The 15,672-nt window shown below is 48.1% G+C and overlaps 1 protein-coding gene across 1 annotated transcript in view; it reads left to right on the plus strand.

The window, feature by feature from the left end:
- Cacng3 (calcium voltage-gated channel auxiliary subunit gamma 3) overlaps window positions 1–15,672 on the plus strand; it is a 96,816-nt gene that overhangs the window by 46,218 nt on the left and 34,926 nt on the right. The window lies entirely within an intron of this gene.

Below are 15,672 nucleotides of genomic sequence, written 5' to 3' on the forward strand. Positions count from 1 at the left end.
GTACCAAAGGTGACTTTAAACCCCTGCTCCTCTGGCATTCTGCCCTGCCCTAGGATCACAGGCCATGAGCCAGTTTTTATGCATGGCACTGGGGATGGTACCCAGGGCTTTCTACATGCTGGGCCAACACCTTACCAGCTGAGCCCTCTAGCCTTAAGGTATAGTGTGCGTGCAGGGAGTCGTACGCATCACAGGTTCAGTGGAGTCTGGCATAGGGAACAGGCCTGTGCAGTCAGTGCCCAGGGGAAGCGGAGCTGGCTGTGCTCCTGGAAGGTCAGCTCATTCTGTCAGAAATCAGATTCCTACACTCCCAGAACAGACAGAGACAGAACGAGTTGGGGCGGGGGTAAACTGCAAGTTTTAGTCAAGCGCAGTGGCCTCTGTAAAGCAGTGACTAACCCAATACCTCACAAAGACGTTGAGCCATTTGTTGATGAAGTCAAGCAACCAGTGAATTCCTTCCCTGCCATCATCCTCACTCCCGTAATTTCTGGGGAATCCAAGGAACATAGCTCCCAAAGGCTCAGCTGTTGAATGTGAGCCGCTAACAAGTGATGAAACCCCAGCACAGCCCTGCACTCAGGGGGATGCTGACACACAAGGCTCAGCAGTTAGGGCCAATGTGCCTCTGTGGTGGAGATGCTGATTGTGAGTGTGGCAGGCGTCTGGGAAATCTCTAACCCACTCCATTTTGCTGTGACCTAAAATTGTTCTATAATGCAAAGTCTAAGTGAAACAAAAATTATTAGCAAAGGACAGCTAGTCTCAACTGGTCCTGGGTCCATGTATGACAACGGTCTGGTGCCTTACAAGGTCTGGTAGTATGAAGCTTTGGAACAGCCAGGCCCGCTCTCCCTGCGCCTGCCCTGTGGTCATTCACAGGCACTGCCGTTTTCGATGTGTGAGTGGGGTTCATTTCACCCATGGGCTTCCCTTGGTAGCTACTCTTTGGGAGGCTTTTGGTTGAGTGAAGCTTCCATTACACCCCCTGGCAGCAGGCTCCTCTTCTTCCATCTGAGCTTTTGTTTTCTCCCTTTGTGCACAGGAAGCACAGGTGCCGAGCCAGGTGATAGCTGAATGGCAGTTACAGATGCAGAAGAGGATGGAGTAGAGGAAGGACAGGGTTCTAAACGGGACAGAGGGTAGGTGGCGCTACAATGACCAGCTTGTAGCCTTTGGAAAACACAAGGCTGCCAAAGACGCCTTTGTATTATTTTGTACCTCCCTCAACCTATTCATGTGGTGCTACAGCCAGGAATCGGCTGCTTCAAAGATCTCTTATCTCCTACTCCCCAGTCATAGCCTCCTCATCCTCAGCTTCTATCCATCCCAACTCCCAACACACACACATACACACACACACACACACACACACACGAATGCACTCATGTAGTTAGACATGTACTCACACACATGCATGAAAACACATTCATACACTCACATGTGTACGCACACATACATGCACATATATGTATGCATATATTCTTGCACTCACTCACACGTGCATGCGCACATGAACACTCATGCTTACATATGTATATACTCATGTACTTACACATGCATGCACAAGTCGCTTATACATACATACACGCTCACATGTATAACACACTCACTTGTATAACACTCATGCACACTCTAGCACATGCACACACTCACACATGTAAGCAAGCACTCATAGACATGCATACATACTCATAAGCACGTTCATATATGCATACACAGCTTGCACTCATACCTGTAAAGTCATTAATACACACTTCCACGTGATTACACACTCACTCACATACACACTTATGCACTCGCACAGGCACTCACATGCATGCACATGCTCACAAATTCACACACATGTACACACACATACACCTACTCGTGTACTTACTTGTGTTCACATACCCACATATGTTCACATGTGTATACTCTAGCACATACATGCGCAATCACATATGCACATTGTACATATGACTATCCATGCTATCACAGACAATAGCCTGTTATAGCCCTGACTATCCCCATAACAAAGCCCCATTGCAGTAACCCACCCGCCTCACCCTACCCCATGACACCCTCCTCTTCCTTGCTGCCATTTTACAGATAGGAAAATGAGACTGCAGGAGGTTGACCTACTAAGCGTAGGTGGCCAACATGGGAGCACAGGCATCCTCATCCTGCTGGGTGATCCTGCCAGTGCAGCCTGCCCACAGCTGAGCCCACCTCTGGGAATGTCTCCTAGCATGGGAGAGCTGGCACAGTCCAGGTGCCAGTTCCTTCCCAGAAGCCTTGTGACACAACAGGAACAGGTTCAACTCTCTAGTGTTCAGCTCACACATCTCTAAAGGCCTCCTCAGCTCCATTCTGCATGAGACTGTGTTTCTGTACAATTCTATTACCCCCAGTGGCCAGCCCTGCTTTCCTTTCCACCCCTCCCATCGGGGCTCCTCCCAAAGGCCCAGCCCAGGCAACAGCTGCCCTGCAAAATTCCATCCAGTGTGTCCACAAGAGCATAATCCAAGACAGCACGCCTGAACACTGAACACTGTGCTGTGCAAAAGCAATATTATCACTACCAGGGTGGCCCAGTGAGGATGGGAACAATAAGTCCAACCTTCGTGATTCTCTGAGCTCTTGTTGGGAGGATCATATGTGACCACATATGAGAACATGACGGACAAGAACGTGCAGTCAGGGAAGAGGTCCTCCCTGCTGGTCCTTCACCATAACCCTGCCATTGCTGACACATGACTATACTTCTTGGGGTGGTAGCATCTCCTATCTAGTGTGATCAGAAAGAGCCACTGTCACTGAAGCAACCCTGGGCCTGCAGCAAAAGAGTCTCCCTGAGTGAGCCCAGTGATGCAAGACCTTTGCTCTCTCATCCGTATCTGAGGGAACAAGGGGTTTGCTGACTCCCTTCATTGGTCCCTCTTCCGTTGCTATAGTGAAATACCAAGGTAAAGAGAAAGGATCCCATATGTCTGAAACTCCAAACCACGAGACACAGGCTCTGCGAAGGGTCTTCATGGTCACCATACATACTGAGAGACCCCATCATTGTGAAGGCCCATGACAGGGAGACTGGGGCGGAGCCCGTCTTGTTCTTTCATAATAAACCTCTCTTAAGAACTAACCAGGTCGGCTGTGGATATGGCTCCATGGCAGAGCGCTTACCTAGCACATGCAAGTGAGGACCCTGGGCTCCTCCCCAGATGCACAGCAGACAAGAACTAACTCGGGTCTCACAAGAACTATAGGGCAGGGTCCCTGCATGAGCAACCGAGAAGCCCCGCCTCTTAAAGGCCACACCTCTTTTCTCTGTGTTCCTTAGTTACACTTTTACACATATGCACCCTGCAGACTGACCACTCTCCTCCCACCACCCTGTACTCTCTGCCCACTCCCTACAAATCTCTGTCTCTCAGGTTGTCTATTCATTTATTTTGTGGACTACTGAGATTAGCCAGGGCCGTTAAACCAAGGATTTGGAGCCCTGTTGGCTCAGCAATGGGTCTACAACTAAAGACAGTGGTTGCCTCCTAGCCCAGAATCTATCAATAGCCAATAATTCAGAGGTAAAAGGTATGGCCCCTGGGCTCCTCCCCCTTCCTTGACTGACTGTTAATAGGGCTGGGAAAGTAACCACAGCTGTGACTTAAGAATTGCAGGTTGAAGCCGGGCGGTGGTGGTGCACGCCTTTAATCCCAGCACTCGGGAGGCAGAGGCAGGCGGATCTCTGTGAGTTCGAGGCCAGCCTGGTCTACAAGAGCTAGTTCCAGGACAGGCTCTAAAAAAAAAGCTACAGAGAAACCCTGTCTCGAAAAAACCAAAAAAAAGAAAAAAAAGAATTGCAGGTTGAATCCACACTAGAGAACGGGGTTCCATAGCTTCTCACCCTATCTTTTGGCTCATGTGTACTTCCTGCCCTTTCTTCCACAGATGTCCCTGAGGCTACAGGAATTGATGTGAGTGACTTGTTTAGGACTGGACCCCGCCTCTAAAAGGCCCACCATCCAGTCACACAGTCTTGACACTTATTAGAGAAACTGTAGTCACAGCCTAGAAATTTTTTTCAGCATGAGAAAAAAATCAATAGCTAAGCTCCCCTGCTTGGGCTGTGACCTCCTGGTAGGCTGTGGCAGGGCTTCTCTGTAGTGTTTTTACACACAGTTCCAAGACAATGTCTGTTGAGGGAGCAGATGAATTCCAGCTCACGTAGGCTCCTGCAGGGGTGCCTGGCGCCTGGTGGGACTTGGTAGAAACAGTGTAAGAGCACGCTGTGTGGGAAATGATTTATCCGCAGGGCCTAAGGATTATCTTCTTAAAGAGTAAATCAGATCATGTCCTGCCATGGGACGGCATGGACGGCCTCTCTGGGGAGGTGGCATTTGAGTCGAGACCTGAGTGGAAAGGCAAAGTCATGTGAGATATCAAAGAGCTATAGTCTGAGCAAATGGGATGGCATATGCCACGGGCCTGGGGCAACAACGCTCTTGGCATGGTTGTGCTGACATGGCTGGGGAGCAGGGCACAGACACCAAAGGGGGAAGTGGTAGGAGGCTGAGCTGGAAAAGAGATGGGTCAAAAAAGAAAGGACATCGTGGCGTCTTCTAAGGACATCCGGTGTGATTTTAAATATGACAAGCAGCCACCAGACTGCTTGACTTAAGTGGAGGAGTCAGGTAAAGGAAGATTCTTAGTCAACTATTACCAGGGGAAAGAAATCAGCACGAGGGGTACAGGGTAAGGAGAAGGCAGGGACCAGTGCTCAGGAGCCTAAAGCAGGTAGAAGATGAGTTCAAGGCCAGTTGCTTACATAGTAAAACCCTGTCTCAAAAATGAAAATTTTAATAAAAAAAAGAAAAGAAGGGGACAAGAAAGAGAAAGATGAGGAAAGGAAAGGGAAGACGGGAGGGAGGACACGAAAGAAGAAATTGGGAGGATGGACCCAACTTTTCAGAGTGAGGTAAGGCTGAACAGTGAAACTATCTGTTATTCAGAAAGTCTCCTAGGCGCTTGCGTCACACAGCCTGTGTTACCCCCTCTGGCCCTCACGACCCCTGGGAGGCAACGGCTTTTCTTGTCCCCGTTTTACAGACAGGGAAGACTAAGACAGAGAACTCACTCAGTCAGGCCACACAGCCAGCAGACGGTGGCCCTGGCACTTAAACTTGAGCAATGACCCCAGAGCATGTCACGAGACACACACATACCCCGCTGTGAACGGGGTTAACAAAGCTGGAGGCTCCCCAGAAACCCACATCCTGTCCTGAGCTTTCAGTCAACGTACACGTATTAGCCCAGAGGAGGGACTCCCCAGTGACAATAAAGGTCAAGTGGAGAGGGAGCATCCTCCCAGGACACACTCCTGACACTAGGAACCTAAAGAGTCTTGCTTTTGGGGCAAAAGACCGGGAGCTTAAAGTATTGTCAAGGGGTTTCCTTTCCCTGTGGGGAAGCAGGAAACCACCTCAAACACAAAATCTACCCACTCTGGTCACAGGTTCATGTCTAACAAAATAAGGAGCAGAGACAGAGCCTGGCCCTCCATCCTTATCAGTACTGTGAGGACCAGGTTAGGCACATGAGATCCCATGTGCCTTTCCTGAGTCCAGACTCCTGGGGTTTTTTAGCCCAGCTCTGCCACTTATTAGCTGTGTATCCTTTGTAGAAGTGTCTTGCGCTCTCTGTTGCTGTTCCTCATCTGTAAAAAGAAAACAGTGGGTGGCCATCGGCATCTTACCATGCCGCTGTGAGAATTAATTGAAGTCATGCCTCTGCCATCTAGCCAGCACTGAGCAAGCCTCGGAGTGTGAGAGCTGTTTGTTCTTAACGAGTAACAGAAGTGAGGCGGGTAAGATGGCTCAGCGGGTGAAGGACGACCTCAATCGCATCCCCAGAAACCAGGGAAGGTGGGAGAACTGACTTCTCCTCTGTGTCCTCTGACCACACACACACACACACACACACACACACACACTGTTCCAGGCATCTGCCTCCCACTCCAACCAACAAACATATAAATGTGAGGGGGGGAAAAATGTTGTTTCCTAAAACATAGTCATGAAACTGTTTGTTGTTCTATAAGGTCTCCCTCTGTGCTCCATGATGGTCCCTCTCAGATAATCCTACTATCTCCCATGTTCAGAAGAGGGGGGACACAGAGGGGAAGCTCCCTACCCAAGCTCACACATCTTAAAATGGCAGGAGTGGGACTTGAACTCAGGTTCTCTGGACCCAGGTTGGAGACTCACAATCCCTACACTAATCTAATCCCTTTTACGTTTTACATATCAATATTTTCCTATGTTGTTTGGCATCAGTATACAGAAGAACCTGGACAGAGACAGCCCCCTGGTACTGCTTCGGATGCCCTGAAGAAGGCTTCCCTGGTCCATCCCTGATCCAGGGATAGTGCCAGTGTGTACAGAGTGAGCATCTACATAAGCTTGTTGTATTTGCTCTTCTCTCTGCCTAGAACATGGTTTCTTGGGTGGCAGGCTTCTGAAGGGTTTATCTACTTTTTAGACTTTCCTTTCTTCCTCCAGCTCACTATTCTCCATCACCCTGTCTTCCTCCACGGGCTGGGTTCTGGATCTGCAAACCCAGTCTGTGAACTGAAGCCATCTGGGGAACGCTCCTCTGCACTGCGCATGTGCAGGCTTTCATCTTCCCCGAAGCAGTGCAGTGGAGCAGTCGTTCGCTACAGTGTGTTAGGAGTTACACTGTATCTAGAAAGTTTTAGAACAGACAAGCAGCCGGGCGGTGGTGGCGCACGCCTTTAATCCCAGCACTCGGGAGGCAGAGGCAGGCGGATCTCTGTGAGTTCGAGACCAGCCTGGTCTACAAGAGCTAGTTCCAGGACAGGCTCCAAAGCCACAGAGAAACCCTGTCTCGAAAAACCAAAAAAAAAAAAAAAAAGAACAGACAAGCAGCCCGGGAGATGGCTCAGCTGCTGAAGTACTTTCCACACATTCTTGAGGACCAGAGTTCCAATCCCCAGAACCCCTGCAGGGCATGGTGGTCTGATTGCAATTCCAGCTTTACAGAAGTGGAGACAGGAAATCCTGGGAACAAACTGGCTAGTGATCCTAGTCATATCAATGAGCTCTGAGTTTATGAAACACTGCCTGAAAGAATAAGGTAAATAATCCCTGTCCTACTTCGCTTTCTGTTGCTGTGATAAACATCATGACCAAAACAACCCGGAGAGGAAAGCATCAATTGCATCTCATAGCTTAGAGCCCATCGTGGAAAGAAGCCAGTGAAGGAGCTCAAGGCAGAAATATGGAGGCAGGAACTTAAGACAGAAGTCATAGAGGAGTGCTGCTTATTGGCTTGCTCTCTGTGGTTTGCTCAGCTTGCTTTCTAATACCGTCCAGGATTAGAAGATGGTCCTGCAGACTTTCCCACGGGCCAGTTTAATTGCGGCAATTCCTCAGTTGAAGTTCCTTCTTCCAAATGACTCTAGTTTGTGTCAAGCTGACTGACAAGCAAAAAAACCCAGCAAGATTCCTGACATGCACAACACACTCACAAATATATCTGCTCATACACATGCAGGCACACATATAAACATGTGCAGCACACATGGTTAAATGGAAAAATTAAAAGATAAAAATATACGAAAGGTTGTGTAGGTTAAATGTAAAATTTTAGTCATACCTTTTTATATAAGAGACGTAATGTGTGCAAATTTTGAGACCTGATAGGGCTTTGGAGCCAATTGTGTTGTATGAGGTCCAGTACAACATGAAAATAAATTTAGAAAAAGTCTTGCTAAAAAAAAAATACCAAGAATTTCAAGCTAGAAATGAGTATTAAATGAAGTCAGTGGGTCCCTATGTAACACTCTTGTCCTCGTCCCATGGAACCTATCCTGATGCAGAAATAAGAAGTTTCTGGGTCTACAGGCCACACACTGGCTGTATGTGAGCTTGCAGCCTGAAGGCCAGTCTTGACCTTGTGAGCCAGGGTACCAGGAGACAGAAGCAGAAGGAAGCCATGGTTCTAGGCCAGATCCTCTTCCTCCCGCGCCAGCCTATCTGAGGAAAAGACCAGCTCTTGTCCTCTTGAATTTATTAGCCATCAAAATGCTGTAAGGAAAAATGCCACAGCCCTCGCAGTATAAATATATATGTCCCCGTGTTCCCTCCGACTCCCCTGCAGACATGTGGCAGCTTCATTCTGAAACCTGGCAAAATTCTCCACGGGCTCTCGCCTCCTCCTCCCCCACCTCCTCTCCCTCCTCCTCCTTTCCCTTCTCCCTCCCTTCTCCCTTCCTCACCTACTCTCCCTCATTTTCATAAACCTAGGTAGGCATGTACTCAAAGGATGGAACATAGGCGCTGGGGATTCTGGGTACAATTCTCCTGCCTCCAATCCTAGAGTCTGGGCTCTCGGGGAAGCTCTTGAAACTGGAGGATATGGAAATGGCCTTGCCCACACAATAGTCTAAAGAGTGACCCCCTGGGACGCTGGCTCACACACTACTTTCTCACAACAGTATCTGACAACCCCCCCCCCCCACACACACACACACTGCTTCTCAGAAGCAATCTCAAAAACCTGTAATTCAATCTGTATTCACGGAACACAGACTGAGATTTATTAGAATGGCTTACAGGCTGTGGTCCAGCAAGTCCAACAATGGCTGTCTACCAACAGAAGATCCAAGAATCCAGTAGGTCGTAATTCATTCCGTGAAGTTGGATGTCCCAACTGGTCTTCAGTATATGCCAGAATCCCAAAGAAGTAGGCTCTAATACCAGTGATGGAATGGACTTGCCAGCAAGAGGGAGCAAGCAGGCAGAGAGAGAGCAAGTCTCCTTCTTCCATATCCTTTTGATATGCCTGCAGAAGGTGTGACCCAGGTTAAAGGTGGATCTTCCCACCTCAAAGATCCAGGTTAGAAGTGGGTCTTCCTACTTCAAATGATTTAATTAAGATGGGAAAAGTCCTCACAGGTGAACCCAGCCACTTGGATTTCAGCTCATTCTGGATGTAGCCAAGTTGACAGCCAAGCATAGCCACAGCTCTTGTCAAAGTTCCTTTACACATTTCCCCATTTACACATCTGCGTTAGCTACATTTCTTGTTGCTGTGACCAGACAGAACCAATGGAAGGCAGAAAAGGTTTGCCTTGGCTCAGGGTTCCATGGAGTTTGACTCCATCATGGCTGTTGAACACCTTAGTCCCTGTCAGTGAGGGTCTGAGGCAACAGGTCACAGGTCACATAATGGCAACTGACCAAGAAACAGACAAAGGAACTAGAAGCTAATGGGTTAAAGCCCACCCTGCCCAGGAATCCACTTCTGCCCGCCATGCGTCCTACGCCAAAGGATCTACCATCTCTACCATCTTCCTAGACTTCAGTACCAGCTGGGGAGGGGGGCAGGTGGACAGACACACGAGCCTGTGGGGACCATCTCACACACCACAGCAGTGCCCTATCCAGACGCTTTAGTTTGGGGAGGAAAGGAAGGGACGCTGGACTTTTCTGGGCTCCTCCTCAGCAACCAGAACAGCTCGTCTCCTCACTCTTTCCGGCTGCATATCACTACGCACACCGTTCCCCCTCGCCATCTTAATGAACTGTACCTCGCACAGACTGTCTACTAGGTAATTTGGTCACAGAGATCCTCTGAGTGCGCAGATCCTATTTCTCACCTTCCCTTAGCCTGGCTGCGTGGGTATTCAGGAAGACATGAAGATGAGGGAGTGGGCAAGGTGCAGGGGGAGAAGAGGAGGCGAGAGTCCCTGCAGAATTTTGTCCGTTTTCAGAATGATGCGGCCACGTGTCTACCGGGGAGTCGGTGGGAATCGGGAACATATTTATTTATACCGTGAGGGCTGTGGCAGCTCACATGTGTTGTCTCATTCTACAGCAAGCCTGGGCAATTATACTATTATCTCTGTCTTGCTGAAGAAGAAACTGGGTGTCAGAGAGTGGGCACGACTCACCCTGGGAGCCATGCTGCAGCAATAACCTCAGTGCTGTTCCCACTTGGTGTATCTCAGGAGCCTCTGAGTCTTACCCATTCATAGCGCATCAAGAGCAGGCAGTCTTGCTGTCTCACCTCCTCTGCAAGCCCCCAGTAAGAGCCTTCCCTGCCAGCCTGTGTTAATGCTCGACACCGCCCGACTCCTTTCTCTCCAGCTCCAGCTCCAAAACCTCAGCCCTCAGCATGCTCCCTGACTGCTCAGAAGTGGATTTCCTCTTTGAAATCTGTGACCTCTGTCCCTGGTGAGATGCAGCTCCCGGGGGAAGGTCATGGCCTGCTTCTGGTTCCCTCACAGAGCTGGTGTGGCACGGGACACGTGCTGTTCAGCAAGGCATCTCCTGATCAATTTATCTGTGGCTTCCCTGTGCTCTGACCACTGGGACAACCTTATCACTGAGATACCTGTGACTCTACCCCACCTCCAGGAGCCCGAGGTCGCTCCCCAGCCACGTGCACTCCTGACTGAGGCTGTGCCTTATCAGTCCTCGGCTCCTGGGAGTGAATGACACAGCTCTATTAGGCACCCACCAAGATTCTGATACGGTGGACCCATATGGAGGACATGGGGACAGACGGCTCAGATTCCAGACAGAGAGACACATTAAAAACTTGGTCCAAATTCCAGCATAGCTGCCCTGGCTGAGCCACCTTAGGTGGCTTTGTTGCTATGAGTTCTCTTGCCCCCACCAGTGATTTATAAAGGAAGAATATATAGAGGGGATTAGGTAGCAATGGAACCATCTAGAATGGTACCTAGAATCATGGCATGATGATGCCAGCCTCTGGCTAGAGATAGGGAGGTCCTACCCATGGAGGAGTTCCATATGTGAACCACTGGGCTGCAAGCAGCCATCACCCCATTGCTGCCCAGATGCCCTGCCTCAAATGTTTCACTTAACTGGGCCCACTCAGCTGTGCCATCTAGTTAAGGCTTCAGGATGCTGAGAAGTTAAAACCAGGTTACATGGATAAGAAGGACGAGTTTGAATGGGGGTGACTCCTGAGCCACCAAGTTTCCCTACCAGGCCACTGTCTCCAAGGCCATGGAATAGCCATGCACCATAGGGGAACTGGATTATGGGAGCTAAGGTGGATAGAGAGGAAGCCATGGAGAAGTTCTCTGCCTACTCTACAAACCAGAGGAAGAATATGAAGGAGCTCATGCCCACAAAAAAAAAAAAAAAAAAAAAAAAAAAAAAAAAAAAAAACAGGTAGGAAACCGGGGTCTGGACAATTATTATCTGGCCCCCAAATCCACGACTCTGTCAAAATTGAGTCTCCCCCATGCTGCTCAGGTCATAGGTTTTTTTCTGGAATATTCACACAAAAGATGGCACTGTCGGCAGGTCTGGAAGTCTAAAAGAGAAAAAGCTACCCCTCTGCCTAAATAGTGGCATCTGTGTTCATAGATGACTTTTGTACTTGTCGATGTTACGTAGTTATAACAAAACATCTGAGATTGATTTTTTTTATATAAATCAGGAAAGGTTTGATTTAGCTCACAGTTCAGAAGACTGAGAGGTTGGATGGACCTATCTGATTTGCCTCTGGTGGAGGTGTCCTGGTTGTATCATGGCTTCTTAGAAATACAGAGCCTGCAGCCACAGGCTGGACCTGCTGAATCCAGTCTCTAGAGGTGCAGCCCAGGAAGCTATCTGGACAAACCTTTCAAGGGACACTACCCCACAGAAGTTTGAGAGATACCACCCTATACAGAGGTTTAAGAGGGGAGATTCCTGCTTCTGGGCCACGACACACATCTGGCTCCCTGCCCGGATGCTCCCCCTCTTTTTCTTCGTGTAGCTGCTCATGTCCAGGGTCAGCTCTCAGAGCAGATGCCCTTTTCTGAGAGTCCTTTCTGGCCTCCTATTGCCACTGGCTATCTGGACCCTTTGCTGGCTTCCTCCTAGGACCTGTCCCATGCAGGAAAATTGCTGTCCATTTTCTAATACCCTCTATATCCCTAGAGCCTGGGTGATGCTCAGTAGACAGCAAGCATTCATTATTAATACTTAGTTGTTTTTTTTAATGAACACATAAACCAATACCAGCTTCCTGCTATATATGCAGCCTCTGTGATCCTTCTTCCCATTCAGTACCTGGCCTCTATGGTCCTCCTTCCTGCCTAGCACCCAGACCACCCACAGTACTCTGTGGTACTACTACCTGCCAACACTGACGGCCAGGTTCACGGCTCCTGGTTACACTATGGCATCTTCAAGTCCAAGGCTCCCAGAAACACTGGCCCAAGGATCTTATAGCTCAGGAGAATATTTTCTGTTGAGAGGTGGGGAGGGGATAGAAAGGATGGAGGGGGCCAAGGAACAAGAATTTGGACATAGGCCATCTGTCCTAACCACATAGAGAAAGTGATTAATTCTGCCAGTTGATGCATGGAAAGTCACAGCCCTGAACCCCAGACTGATGAGATTTGAAAACTAACCAGCGCCCTCCTTCTAACAGGCAAGCTACCCAACTGTCCAGCTGCAAGCACCCACCGAAGCTGATGCGCGGCCTCCCAGCCTGCCGTTAAATAGCATCTCACCACGAAGCAAGCAAGATATTTCCTTTTCAATTCACAGCACCGAGCCGGAATTTCATAATATGGTTTTGGTTTTATTGTGCTTATTTTTACAGTAGCCTTCTATTTATGGCCAGAGGTACTAGCTTTCTATTTACAGCTGAGCTACAAGTTTCCATTGGAAATAAATCTAAGTTAGAGTTGATTTAAAGAGAAGTGGAAGATAAATACCAAAATTATACACCATATAATACACATATATAATATAGTACATATATTACACAAAGAAAGGAATCGGGACATGGAGGGGCGGCGGCTGCAGACATCGGGGTCTTACCCCTCAGTTCCCAACTTGGATACCTTCCAGGAAGGGAAATGTTCCTGATCGTTTTAGAAAGATTGGGGGACTGTCTACCACGAGGGACTGGATACCTGTGAAGCAGCTCTATACTTACAAATCGGCAAAAGAGGTGAATAAGGACAAGGGATAGTTGGTCACATCAGCGCAGGTCTGATTTTGTAGACAAAATACACTCCAAGGAACTTTCACGTGTCTCAGAATAGTGAGTAAAAGATTCTGGGTCTTAAGAATAACACAGATGTTAATATACTACTGGTAACCTAGCTGAGCGTTAATGTTACTGAAGTGGTGTGTGTGTGTGTGTGTGTGTGTGTGTGTGTGTGTGTGTGTGTGTGTGTGATCTATCTAGGGAATCTTGTGTCAGTCATACTCACACTTACTCAAAGAGTTAAATCCTGGGGAAATACCCATTTTCCAGATGTGAAAATGACATCTGCAATGGTTAAGTCACCTGCAGTCTTAGTTCCTTTCCCTGTTGCTATGACTAAAGCCTGCAGGGGAAAGGGCCTTCACTGGCTCGCTCATCTGCAAGAATATAGCCCATTATGGCGGGAAGTCATGACCCTTAAGTTGGAGGCAGTTGGTCATGTTGCACCCACAGTCAGAAACAAGGGAGACTATTGTTTGGTGCTTTCTCCTTTTCATCCCACTTGAGATCCCAGTCCTTGGAATGATACCAATTAAACTTAGATGAGTCTTCCACATGGTTAACCTAATCTAGACAGCCCCTCACAGACGTGCCTAGGAGTTTGTTTTGGTGATTCTAGATTCCATCAGGTTGACAATTAGCCACCATACGTGTCCAATTTCCTGAGCTGGTACCATGTTGAAGCTTGCAGAAGGCAGGTAGATGGAAGGGGAGCGTGGTGGTGGCCAGGATCTCACATTTAGCACCCCATCCTACCCATTCTCTGCAGAGGACCCACTGTCTACAAGGTTGAGTAGAAAATAGTACTGTTTCTGGTGCCCCCAATAGCCACTGTCTGGTTACAGCCCCCCCAAAAATAGCAGTCTGAGGGCATTTGTACCTCAGTGAACCAGGTCACTTCGGGGCAGGACAAGAGCTTCTTCACAATACGTTATCTTGGAACCTCTTACCTGCTCCTTCCTCACCTAGCAATAGATTATATTATGGTGCCTTCCTTCCCTGTGGTTGGATTTTATTGAATATATAAAGCCTGTACCAGACAGCCCTCAGCAGGACTTTGGTCTCACTCTGTAGACCAGCCTGTTCAAGAACTCACAGAGATCCACCTGCCTCTGCCTCCCAAGTGCTGAGATTATAGATGTGCCCACCATGGCCAGCTAACCATTTTCTTATACATTATTTCTGTGTTTTGAAGGTTTTTAAATTTGAAAAATACGATGTAACGGATCTTCAAAAGTAAATGCATCCACAACATCTTAGTCCAGTTCTTAAAAAAAATCATGTAAGAAAAGCAAAATCCCCACCGTTCTATCATTCTGCCATTTTGCACACCCCATAACCCTCAGAGGTAACCACAATTGGAATGGAGACACTCAGCCTCTCCTATGAGCACTGGGACATAGCTACATCTAAATAAATATATCCCAATGAGTATCTGTCATAGTATGGCCCATATAGGATTGCCCAGGCAGGGTAGCACGCTGCTCAATTCCTGAGGCTACTGTCCTATAAACTGTAATATTCACTAATAGTTCTTTTTGACTGGCAAATGAGACTTCTATGCGGGATTTCCATAACTACTCTTTTCTTTTGGTTTAACCTGTACCAGTGGTTTCTCTGCATATACGTCTATGCACCGCATGCATACCTGGTGCTTGTGGAGACCAGAAGAGGGTGTAGGATGCTCTGAAACCAGGTTAGCCACCATGTTGTTATGGGAATCCACCCAGAAACCTCTGGAAGAGCAGACAGTGTTCTTAATCTCTGAGTCATCTCTCCAGCCCCCTAGAGCTTTAACTTTTAGAAAACAAGGTCATGTGAGATTTTACCTGCTCGTTTGTGTATCAGAACTTTCTCATTCTCTGTGCCAGATTCCTGATGGTCCATAGAACTGGCGTACCTCCGTGAACCTGCCTCTTTGCTACCAAGGGTGTTTGAGATGTCTCCTCAGTCTTCATTCCTGCGGTAACAATGTATAAGCAGAGTATATGAGTGCTCGGAGAGATGTGAGAAGCCTCATAAGCATGCACAGGGAGTGACAGGTCCTGGATGCAGTTCCAGGTCACTCTTACCTTACATTAATGTAAAGCATTGGATAATAAGGGGACCTAAGAAATGCTGTGTCAAGTTCCTCAACTTTACAGGCTGCCATTGATAAACAGAAGTTGATACATGAATAGAAGCACCTCCTTCCCCTGCAAAAGCACAGAGGAGAAGAAAAGTGGCCTTTGTTTAGCCCCTAGCACCTGACCATTCCCCTTAGCACATACTTTCTTTTATTAACTCCTCAAAAAGTCAAATAAAAACAATAAAACCTGTCAGAAAGTCACTAGGCCCCCTGTCCCCATAAGCTTATGGTCACCTTATACCACCTGAAAGTGACAGAGGGGTCTCTCTCTCTCTCTCTCTCTCTCTCTCTCTCTCTCTCTCTCTCTCTCTCTCTGTGTGTGTGTGTGTGTGTGTGTGTGTGTGTGTGTGTGTGTGTGTTTGAGAGAGGAGAGAGAGAGAGAGAGAGAGGCTGAAGTGGGAGGTTGGGAGATGCCATTCCCTCCTGGGGGTAAAGGTAGGATTTCTCACAGTGAAGAAGAGTGGGCAGTCCTCAGACAGGTAAAGCTGATTGGATTGATAAGAGCCTCAGGTCCCTGA

The sequence above is a fragment of the Arvicola amphibius genome, chromosome 1, assembly GCF_903992535.2.
Source record: "Arvicola amphibius chromosome 1, mArvAmp1.2, whole genome shotgun sequence".
Lineage (NCBI taxonomy): Eukaryota > Metazoa > Chordata > Mammalia > Rodentia > Cricetidae > Arvicola > Arvicola amphibius.